Below are 12,788 nucleotides of genomic sequence, written 5' to 3'. Positions count from 1 at the left end.
TATGCACTTCCACAGAATTACAGAAAATTTATGTAAGAGATGTCAGACAGAAACAAACAAACAAAAAAAGATTCATGGCATTTTTTGTGTGGGAATGCCCTGAAAATCCAACATTTTGGCTTATGATATGGTCTAATTTGCCCTAATCATTCAAATGGGAAATTCCATTAAATTGGTGACTTATGGTTCTGGAATTGTTCAGTGACCTCAAGTGCTGGAGGACAGATGTAGCTTTCCTTCTTTATTTACTGATGCTGGCTCATAAATGTATCTTGATAGCTTGGACAACAGAGACGACTCCCTTGTGGACCACTTACTTGAACTTGACTAAAAAATGTCTGCCCCTGGAAAGAAAAATATTTGGTTTCCAGCAGAGAACTGGAGGTTTCTATGCCAAGTGGGACAGTGTTTGGAAAAAGCTCGGGAAAAAAAAAAAAAAAGGAAGATTAAATTATCATGCTAGCACTGAAATACAGAATGTATTGATGTTAATACAGAATGTACCCATGCAAGTATCTGTCTATTCTGAATGATCTTCCTTGTCCATTTTCAATTAACTGCAATTATGCAGTTAATTACATAAAGCAAATTTAATCTTTGTTTTCAAAAATATAGAAACATTTTGTTAAATGTATAACATAAGCAGCAAGATATATGATCACGTTAAGCTGCTAAAGAGAATGAAACTGTGAGCCCGGTAGGTCTTCAGAGGTAGGACTTGACAGGGCCCTGCAAAATTAGTGATAGCCAGAGCCAAAAGCCTTCATATCTAGTATCACATATGATTAAAGTGTAGTCTGGAGGTGCTCTGTGTCTGCTTTCTGCCTCAGAGATACTGTTGTTTATGCACTATTAAGATTTAATATGTTATAAAAAATAGTTTGGCACCAATATATTATTTTAGAAAGTATTTGGGACCAAATAGAAATGTTGTAATCTGCTGAAGATTCAGCTTTAATCACTTACTCTGTTTTGAATTTTAATAATCTCCCCTCCAAACACATATCCATCCCATACGTGTCATGTATATGTGTATGAATGCATATATATATATACACACACATATATGTGTGTGTGTGTGTGTGTGTGTATATAAAATAACTCTCTAAATAGTTATTTTGTTAATATTGTTCACATCTTGGCTATAATACTATTTTCCACTATCTTTCCTTACATTATCTCTTTTAAATTGATATGATATGTATTTAAAGATTCAGAATTTGAAAGGGATAGGGAAAGAAGAGAATGGCTAATTTCCATGAAGGTATATGTGTGGTTCAAGGTAATGCATTAGAGCTGGAAAAAAAAAAGGACCAATAGGAGATCATAAATTTAATGGAATTTAATGGAAAGCTATAACTTTGTATATTTTAACTTATCCTACAGCTTTCATTAGGAAGCAATATATAAATTGCTTAATATATAAATATATATAAATCTTTATGTAAATCTGTAGGGTAATTTCAAAAAAGTCACATCCGTGAATATATTCAATAAGTTTTAAAGTAATTTGTGTAGAACCCTATCAGATTTGCTCTTCCGTTTTAAAGGGATTTTGCAGAGACTGTATTTACAGAAAGACTGAATGCATGGATACAGCTGGGCTATACATGTGCCGTATTCAGTGAATTATTAGTAGCTATCGCCTGCTGCCTTGCCACAGCAGCAACAAAATAGTAACACAGAGCAGAACTCCCGTATCGGGTAACGCATGCCAGCTGTCCCTTTAACCCGCTGTTCCCCTTCATCCTGATACAATCTTTGTTTACTTTAAATATTTGTTTCCATTTGTGTCTACTGCTTTGTTTATAAAGTACACCTTAAGTTCCAGTTGAATTATGGCAAGTCCTATGTTTGTAATGGACATAGAATATTTCCTCTATACTGATACCAGAAGCGGAAGTTTGGCCTTTAAGAAATCTCTTTGCATCTTGTAACACAGGTGCCATGTGATGCGGGAGTTACCATGGGAACGACACTGTTGAATAGCAAAATCAGGCTTCAGAATAGCTTTATCTTAATCATCTTTTATTTTTCCATGTATTCCAAGTATTTTTCTCTGTTCATCACGCAGCGAATATGAAACAACATCTTGGTATGTTGACGGATGATACACTCCGCTTTCACAACTTTTAAGACATTGCGAATATTTGGTCATTCAGACTCACATTTTAGGATTAAATTCCTTGCTTGTGTTCCTATTATTATGTGTATAAAAAAGACAGGTGATGACAAAGCATATATGCACTTTATAGAAATACATCTGAATATCTTTAGAAGATGTTGTCAGGAAATATCTCCGAATAGACACTTTCACACTTTAAGCACTACAGAGGTAGTGCTGGTCACAATACGTCCATTGCTGGTGCTGCACATTCTTTCATGGAATTAAGGAGTACGGTTAGTTTGATAAAAGATCTGAGGCCTGGAGAAGATCAGAGCAGATCAATATAAATAAGTACTTGAGGGGAGAATGTAAAGAAGATGGGGACAAACTCTTCTCTGTGGTGGTCAGTGACAGGACAAGGGGTAATGGGTACAAATTAAAACACAGGAAGTTCCATCTCCATGGGAGGAAGAACTTTTTTCCTGTGAGCGTGACAGAGCCCTGGAACAGGCTGCCCAGAGAGGTTGTGGAGTCTCCTTCTCTGGAGATCTTCCAAACCCGCCTGGATGCCACCCTGTGCCACGTACTCTAGGTGTCCCTGCTGGAGCCTCTAGAGGTGCCTTCCAACCTTAACCATTCTGTGATTCTGTGATTCTGTGTGTAAGGAGAAAGATACAGTAAGGGAGGAATTTTTGAGGGGTGATAGAAGGAAAGTTTTACTGAGGAATTATTGCAAGAGAGGTGAAGGAATTACATAACAATGTGAAAAAGTAAAGACAGAATACCTAAGGAAAATATCAGTATGAGAACTAAAGGAAGAGTGAAAAAGCCTACAGAGGAGACCTCAAAGTAATCCTAAGATTTGTCTAGCAGAATTCCTGCCATGCAAAATAAGAGAAGATTCCTGTTGTTAGTGCTCGATGTCTGGAGGATGGGAGGATGAAAGGGGAAAGAGCAGGATAGATGACTAACACAAGAAGTAATAACACATGAATAACACATGTAGAAGTTAGAGGAGATTGTCAAGAAGAGCACTGCAAAGCCACAGGTAGCCATGAAAGCCCAACATATAGCCAGTAAGCATGTAGGAAATAACAGTGGCTGGAGAAGGTTAGTGTGGATGGTGGATGGGTAATGTGGATCAGCATTTAGTAAAGACAAAGCTAAACTGAATTTTGGTCAATTTCTGGCCATTTTGGTAAAAATAGGAATGCATCCAAAACTTAAAACCATGAAAAGATTTTATAGCCAGGAGGACGGATGAGCGCAAACGAGTGGTCAAAGTCAGAAATCCTTTGTACCTAAAACAATAAAAAGTCTCATTCTGGTCTGCTTATTCTAGTCTTCATTTTCTACTTCCATCCAACCATTTATCTCTGCTTTCTTTCTTTTTTTTTTTTTTTTTCAAAATATGTTGCCAGTGCAGCTTTCTTTCTTAAAAATATATATATATATTCTCCTCTGGGCTACAATTAACTTCTTTAAACATCAAATGTAGATGGGGTTAGATTCCAACAAGAGAGTAGACTTGTTAGCTGATATGTCAGTATAAACAGAAAGGTCCAAAAACAAGAAAATTTTATCCTGACTGTAAAGATAGCCATTAATTAGGATGCTGATTTATATAGCTTATATAGTTATTTTTAAGAAGAAGCAATATAGAACTTTCTGCAATGAGAGCTGCCATGATAGGCAATAGAAACTGGTAAGGGAGAAACCAAGGGAGGAAGAACTGCCATTCAGTAGCTGGACACAGTAGTTTGATAATGTGGCAAGCCTTAATATTAAATTTCTACAAAGAAACTGTTGTCATAATGTGATACAGACAAAAAAGCCTTTTGCTCATCTCTCACAAATTCAGTAAGTTCTTACGAGTTTAAGATGTAGTGTCCCCCAAATGAAAGTTTATTAGTATTGTAGTTTAATCAATTTTGTGTATGAAATACTGCTGTGTCTATAATTTGCTCTGCTTCCATTTTTAATGTATTGCTGGGTTGAATAAAATATTTTTCAATTATTATGACATATGGATTCTAGTCTGGATATTAAACTGCTGTTAAACTTGAAAATGAATTCTAGCTTGGAAAACTGATTTCTTTTTCATTCATAAAAAGAAACAGAAATTAGAGGCTAAAAATTATGTTAGAGTCAGGTCTTATTACAAAAGTAGCAGCAATATAGGCGTATATTACATAAAAACCTTAGCAATTAATCTCTATACAACAAAGTGCATGAAGTAGCACTTAATATTTATATACAGTAAGAACTATGGATATTAAGCCAGCTTATTAATCTATAAAGTAAACTTTGTTTTGTATAGTAATCAATGCAGCAATATTTTTCAGAGTCTCAAATAAGCCATTTGATGGGAGCATAATTAGATTTGTGTTTCAGCTCTAGAAATACCATGTGTGCATTTTTTCTACTGTTTTATTGGCCACAGTAAGTTGTTCCCAGGACATTTAATAGACAAGTCACATTTTCATGATTCAGTGGAGCCTTGAGTGCATTTAGGACATGTCCTGCCAAGCTTTTGGTATAGCAGTTCAAGGACGCCTGCTGGTGCTGTGAAACAAATGCTTAATTTACAAATAGAGATTTAATGGTTTTCTGAAATAAGGTTTCAGGAAGATTTCCTTTGATCCTGAAAAAGAAGAGGCGATAACCTATACATAGTAGTGTGATGCAAACAGAGAAGATATTTTAAACTAAGTCACATAATAGTTATCAAGAGCATCCTAACGCTGTACTACTGATGTAAGAGCTCTTTGATAAACAATCCACCAGGACTGTAATGTCATTTAAACACATTCCATGAAAAGTCATGGATGAATGATAGTAGGTAAGTCTCCAAGTCACTGATGTGATAAATCAGAGCAGACAATTCTCTTCAATAATGCTGTCTCACTGTCAAACAAAATTGAGCTTTATGGCACTTGAGTTCCTATCATCTTTTTCAGAAACGGTTACAAAGGCTATTTATAATCACTGTGACATTGCTAGGATGTTATCCTAAAGTTGTATAGCATTTCTGAATCCTGCTTCTGCTTGTCCCATCTGATTGATTAGACAGTGCTCAGTCATGTCAGTTCAACAGGGGTTGGGGCAAGCAATGCTGATCACCACCACCACCGAGGGGCAGGCAGCTTCTTAGTGCCTGTGTCTGCATCGAGAATCCAGCACTCCCCCCCACCCTTGCTTTGGGCCCATGGAAACAATACCTCAACATTTCAATAGCCCATTGTTTACATGATGAGCAGCCAATTCACCCACTTGAAAAATGGGCTACATTCATGGAAGGTACTATAGAAGCCTCTTTATCATAGAATTTTAACAAATAAATGCCATGCATTCTCATCTGCCAACTTTTATAATTGCAAATACTTGAGAATTATAAGTACTTGTGAAAATAATGAGATTTTGTGTTCAGAGGGAATTCTACAATGGATGATTCTGCTGTACATATTTATAAAGTATTGCTGTTTGTCTTGCAGCAAGCAGAGACTCTTCAAGGGAAGATCCCAGCCAACACTACTGAGCAGTACCTATAAAAAACTAATATAGAGAAACAGCCAAGATTTAGGGCACAAGCAGCCTAGCTTAGATAATACATAGGAAGCAGATAGACAAATGGTCAGGAAGTTACAATCATCTCCTATCCATGAAAGATCACTTCTGATTCTTGCTTCTAGTTAACTGCTGGTTCTCCTGATCCTAGCCTATACTCTTACCTAAAGAATTCTTCATGTTTCAGCAATGTGAGATTAATTGCAATATGAAGGAAAAATATGGTAGTAACTCCCATCTCAGCATTCTGAGGAGAAAAGCAGACTTAACTTAAACACTGAAATATGTTCATTTTTTTCTTACATTAGCTCAAAGCAATTAAAACCTGCCACTTAACAATTCCAGATATTCATTAAAATAAATGGTGATGAGAGACACCCTTTTCCAAAAGTCTTTCCAACAGACTTAAATTTTCAGCTTAGATACAAAATTTCTTGACAGGCATGCACCCTCTTCCCATACATATTCAATTATTGTGCAACAGTGCTAAAAAGTCACAGGAAGAAACATATAATACAGAAAAAATAAGTTTATTAGAATGAAGAAAAAATGCAGCCAGATAACTTGTTTTTCATTTCTGAAGGACTTCAGTTTAAAATATCTTTATTTTACCCTTCCCACTAGGCCTTGCAGCAATAGTAATTAATACTGAACATATAGTTCAAATGACTTAAATAATATATAGTTCAGATATCCTCATATTGTTTTCCTTCTCAAGCCTGAGCATCCCTCTAGCATTCCTCAGTTTGCAACATTCTCTTTTCTCATCCTTTCTTGATGTCTTTGAATATCTACTCATCTTCTGTTGTTTATGTATCCTGTGTTTTCCTGCCTCTCTTTCAAGTCCCTCCATGAAAGTTTCAGCAACACATTTTTGAAGGAATTGTGAGCCCGGAATAAGACCTTTCCAAGGACACTGGAGCACCATTTGTGTTAGGGCAATTCACACCATGTAGCCCCACTTTTTGTCATCAGAAGGCTTCTGTTTAATGATACTGAGACTTCTGTTATCTCAGACAAGTAATCTACACAAGTATAGATAAAAGGAAGCATGAAGAGAAAAAAGAAGGTGAAACATATGGAAAGGGAAGACTTCATGTATGTCTCCTCCCTATAAGTCTGTGAGGGAATTGATAACATCCTGGAGTACTTTTCCAGTGCTTTGCAACACCAGATTTGGCTTGTAATAAAAAGTCTCTGCTAATTCTGTTTCCTTCAGTCTCAGCAAAAGGAGATAAATAAAAGCAAGAGTTGAGTTCTGATTGCCACATTTTTCACAGATACTACATCGTGCTTTTTGCTACTGTAACAACCAGTGCTATAACTGAAAAGGAGGTGCAGTCTACAATAAACGGTACTCTGAAGATTGGTGTGCCTTTTCCAATTTCTGGAGCTGCTATAAATGTTGAACTCCTAGCTACTGCATGTATGGCAAAACTCTTCAGAAAAAAACTGTGTGACTACAAGCACTATATATTGAGGAAAAAGTCACAAAAAAAGCAATACAACATTTTTTTCACTCTATGTTTTGTAGCACAAGCAAGACCTTTCTGCTAAACTGAGAATCCATTCTTAGGAGAGAAGAATAAGAGAAGGAAAAACAAGCACTGGGAAAGATTCTAGGAACTATAGCAAAGAAGTTCATTTTATGGCAGGACTAAAGCAATTTGAGTATATTACTTAGGTCCTTGAGGTGCACTCAGCTTCGGAGCTCCATGCAGCACTCCTCTTTCTAGGCTCAGTGATATACATCTCTGACTAAATGATGCCTTCTTGCTGCCTTCTAGGACCTTCACAGTTACACCACAGCACTACCTGCTGACATACTTTCTGTGATTAGCTTTGTTAGCCCTCTACCTCCCACTGGCAGGCTGAGCATGTTTTCTGTAATGGGATGAATTTCCACAGGCTCTCCTAACAAGCTGTTAACCTCTAATGAGCTGATATACTTCCCTAGTAAGGATTTTCATTGTCTATTTTTGGAGCACCTCTCGAGAGTGTAGAAGTAGGGATGGCAGAATGAGATTCATCTATTTCTGGCTTTCAGATTCATCAGTCTGATATTTCTAACACATTAATTTTGGTATCAAGGACATATTTTTCCAGATGAATTTGGTTCCCAGGCCATTTTTCCATGTGCTTGGGGATTTAAATGCATTTCTAAATATACATAATGTAAATAAAGACTGAAATAATGTGAGTTTTTCTTTCCCACTTAGATAGAATTGAGACCAAATTTGAATTTTCTATTTGTTATATGATATGCTATTTTCATACTTTAATGTGTATTATAATTTCCCTCCACATTTCTCTTGTTCTAGATGCTCTGACTCTGCAAAATCCATGTTCATCCATACTTCATGTACATATTCACCTTCACAGAGAAAGTTAAACACAGGGAAGTTGTAACTATGGCTGCTTGCTCAAAGATTATGACGTACAGATTATATATATATATATATATATATATAAAGAGTTTTGCTGGCAGTGAAGAGGAAGGCTGTCTGCCTTGCTGCAGCTGCTTGTGAAGTCCTCTATGTGAGGCAGAACCTGGTGAGAAAAAAGTTGCTCTTCTCCTCAGCTGAAGAGCAACTCAGAGGAGATTCTGGAGGAACTGATGGCCAGGCCAGACAGAGGTAGAGAGGAAGAGGTAGCAAAGGGGGATTACAGGGTAATTCAGGCTGGGAGGGACCTCAGGAGGTGTGTAGTCCACCCTCCTGTTCAAAGCAGGGCCAGCTGAGGGGAGAGCCGGTTGCTCAGGGCTAATCTAGTCCGAGCTTGAACAAGATTCTTGAGAAGAAAGGGCAGCAGATCTGCAGTGAAGCCTCGGAAATGATGGAAAGAAGGAAAATTTACCAAATAACTCAGATCTCCTCCCCTCTTCCTCCTCCCAAAAACAAAGAAACAAAGAAGCAAACAAAAAACCCTGAGGAGGTGCTGCTTCAATTTAGGAAACCCTGAAAAGCTGCTGAACTAGAAGGCATCCATCTTCAAGAGCCCATTGGACCAGACCAAAATTTGTTTTCAAGACCATGATTTTCATCTTTTAATCTTCTGCGCTTTATCTATTTCAGGCATTATATTATTCCAGACTATTATTTTCATATTCAAACAAGCAAACAAATAAGCTTTTGAAATTGGAAGATGCTGTAGCCTTTTGATGTCATTTTAAGAAAAAAAAAAAAAAAAAAAGGATAGTTTTACCTCATGGTTTTTAAGCAACCCTGGGCCTTGCTCTACACATGCAATTAAGAGACAAGTTATTCTTGAGCCAGCTAGTACACCCCCAGATTTGCAGATGATATTTGTGCAAATGAGATCTTTGTAGTTAACAGAGAGAGAGGATTTTTGATATTGGGAGAAGGGTGATAATCACTGGGCAGATAATCATAAACAGTGTCTAAACACTAAAACCAGGCAGCAAGCAAGTTTTAAACCAGGACAAACCAGGCCCTAGAGCCATAGAAATTAAGCACAGTACCAAGAGCAAGAGAGAAAGGAAAATATGGATGGAAGAAATCTGGAACACAAAGAGGAAAGGTCAGGAGACTCTATAGGTTATCTAAATTTGAGTCCAGGCTAAGAAGCAGCCAGATGGGGATTGACGCTGAGGAAGATTTAAACCAAACAGACAGGACCAAGTTACGCAGACACCATTAAAATCAAGTAACACACCAAGAAAGCAAGAAGAACTGGCAAGATGCCTACCTCAGACACAGCGAACCACCAGTCAGCTTCCGAAATCCATCCTCTGTGATCTGTGTCCGGACTGTTGGTCACATAAACTACTTACTTCTGACAGACACCCACTACAGGGCTTGCCTGCCCAGCCCAGCCCTGGCAAGGCATGTAATGAAAGTTGAGTTGACCTGAGTTGAACAGACACAACAAGCAAATCAAAATAATATATATGCCAAACCATATCCACATGTGTGTTCCTCAGTTCAGTACTCATCTGAGTAACTTTAAATGTTATAGTGGCATATAAAAGGCCATTACTTTAGCTCATTGCTCTTTTAGTGACAAAGTTTCTTCCATTTAATAGCAGGTAATTACCAATCATAGCTTTATACACATGTACTCCACTTGATAAGCCTACTCGTGAAGTTTAAATACTAAAGTATCTTTAGATAGTAAAGATACCCAAGCTGGGTGTGTGTCTGAATATCTACTCCTTGGGTTTCTTGATGAAGCAGGGTGTATGAGATCATATTGTATGTATTCATGCAGACTATGTCTGTCAGTCCATCCTCTTCTGGTGGCTTTAGAACCTGCTGGCCTACTGCAAGCACCTTTCACAGAGGAGCTAGCTTATAGAGATTACGTCTCCAAGTGTTAAACAAACAATCAAGAAAAAATAATCAGAGCAAAGAGAAATTATTAGTTATCTGTAACTTCATCCCCCTCTTTCTCCTCTGCCATTAATTGAAAAAAGAACATATAATCAAGTCTTTGTTTAACTCTGGAGAATTCACACTAGAAAGTTATTCTCTTCATTGAAAAAGCCTCAGAATTTGTACTTTATAAGCCTTAGAGAATCCAACCAGACAGTGCCAACTAACAAGGTTTCAACTGTTTCCACACTTGTAAATTGCAGCATCTTATTTCAAAAACTATTTCAAAAATTATAAAAAGAAAAAGCTTCCCTGTTAGATTTCTGTTCGTAAAAATAGCCTCCTTCCACATGGCTTAAAATCTGAAGGAACTAAAGGAAAAGCCAAAAAAAAAAAAACCAAAAACTAACGAAATAACATAGTAACTTCCCTGATTTTTTCAAATGATCATTTAACACTTTGGTTTAGTTACTGTTTTGCATGCATGGGAACATTTTGTGTATTCCTTTCCCAGTGCTGACATTGTGGAAATTTCACAAAGTTTGACGGTCTCATAGAAAGCAGTAATCCTAAGGGACTTTTCGCTGGACCATGTAGAGTTTGGCAGACATTCATAAATGGGACCTGGTTTATGTTTTGGGTAAAATCTCTTCTTGACAATGTAATTGTTCAGCAAACATCAAAAGAATGGAAAATTTCTTAAAACAATTTTTTCTTCCTCTATATATTTGCAATGGAGTTGTAGTAATGGAATTTAAAAAGGAATCAGAGTTAGTCTCAGAGCACCTCTTATGACAAATACATCAAAAATAGTAGCTCAGATATATACATTTTTGAATTGTATACAAAAGACTAAGAAACTAGTGTTTCCCTTTGCTTCAAGTTCCTTATGTACGTGAAATAATTCAGTGCGAAGACAAAAAAAAAGATCCAAATAATGGAACTTCTAACTTGACATTTTAGGCATATTTAAAGAACAATAACCAGGTCTGAGATAATGGAATATTTTTGGAGTGCATTTTTTATAAAACCTTGTGGCTCAGGTAATTTGTTCTCTTTCAAGGAATAATGAACATAAACACTGTTTTAAATTATTTTAATTTGCTTTATAATGGACAATATTTTCTTCAACCAAAAGTGAAGCCAAACTGCAGACCAACGCTCTGTACTGCAAACTGCCACTGGCTCACCAAAAACACGATACCCGTACAAGATCCATCTCGCTGACTGTGTTCATGCAAAGTAGTCAGTTTTAGAAGGAATGAATGGTATGTAAACACCCTAATGAATGCACAGTGTCACCTTTTAAAAATATCAATCCTAGTTCAGTTTTCAGGCATAGAACTGAACAAGGAATTAGTTAACATTCACTGAAGATTAAAGATGTGGCATGTTGCACTTTTTAGATGGGGTCTTGATTCCAGAAAAGAGGAAAAAGTCAGAGTTAAGCTCTCAGCTTATCAAAATTCAAAGAAAAACAATTATCTGATATATCATTTCTATTTTTAACTTTACTAGTCAATTTCCCTTGTATAAATTTGGCACAAAATCATTTAAGTCTGCAAGCGTATATGCAAGGGTAACTATGTATGCAGATTCTGGTTCGTCTGCCCCCAATTATTTTGAGGTAATTACAAAGTGTAATTGTGAATGTTTTAAGCTGACATGGCACCAGCATCCTCAGTACCAGGCGTACAGATGTTTCAAGATGTGTTTGCTTGGGTTACACTTCTGGTGCTTCAAGAAATAGATTTTTCTTTGGCCTCAGAAAAACTAGATGTAATTCATTACATCCTTTTTTCCTTCTCCGTACTGTTTTCACTGACTTTTTAAAATTATTTTTTTCAGTAAGTTTCAAAATCATTTCCTGAAAAAAAAATCAAAACCTTTCTTTGACGGGGTTGCATTTCTAACCTTGCTCAGCTCTTTCACGCCCCAACGCAGGAGTGCCCTGGGACCAAACACGACGGGAGCACCCCAGCCTGGGCCTGGGACCTGCCTTCAGAGGGGCTGGGGGCGCCTTTCTGGGGACGCTCCCTCGGGGCTCGGGGCACCGGCGGCCCAAACCGCACAGCGGCCTCGCGCCCCGCGGAAGAAGCGCGGGCTCCTCCCGACGGCACCTGGCGGCGCTCCCGGCGGGGCCGCCCCTTCCAGCCCCCCGGTGCGCGCTCCCGGCGGGGCCGCCGGTGCTCGCTCGCCCTCCCGCCCCAGCGCAGGGGCGCCCCGACCCGCGCGCCCAGCTCGGCCCAGCCCGGCCGGGCCCCGCGGCCCCGGCGGCGCCGCTGGGAGCCGCGGGGCGGGCGGTGCGGAGCGCGGCGCATGCGCGCTGGCGGCGCCCGTGCAGCTGGCGGCCGCCTGGCTGCGCGGAGCCGCGGGCTGGGCGCGGAGGCGGCCGCGGGTTTTCCCGTCCCGTCCCGTCCCGTCCCGTCCCGTCTGCGGCGCTCGGCTCCGCGCGGCACCTCCCCGCCCCCATGAGGCCCCGCCGGAGCAAGTGAGTGACGGGGCGCCGGGCGGTAAGTGGCCGCTGTCCCCCGCCTCCTCCCTCCGTCCCTCCCTCCGTGGCGGGGCAGCGCGTCCCCCGGGCGGGCGCTGGGCGCCTTCCTCAGCCCCTCGCCTCGTGCCGGAGGCGGAGGGAGCTCCGGGTGACTTTATATGCACATATATATGTGTGTTTATGTGCGTGTGCGTGTATGTGCGTGTCCTGGTGCGCGTGCACCCGCGTGTCCTGAGCGCGCGGCGCGGGGCGCGCGGGTGACCCGGGCGGCTCCGCGGGGGCCCCG

Source organism: Tinamus guttatus, unplaced genomic scaffold, assembly GCF_059628265.1.
Source record: "Tinamus guttatus ecotype Peru unplaced genomic scaffold, ASM5962826v1 Tinamus_guttatus_pri_ptg000018l, whole genome shotgun sequence".
NCBI classification, from domain to species: Eukaryota; Metazoa; Chordata; class Aves; order Tinamiformes; family Tinamidae; genus Tinamus; species Tinamus guttatus.
The sequence above is the reverse complement of the archived record's forward strand: the minus strand, read 5'-3'. Positions refer to the sequence as shown.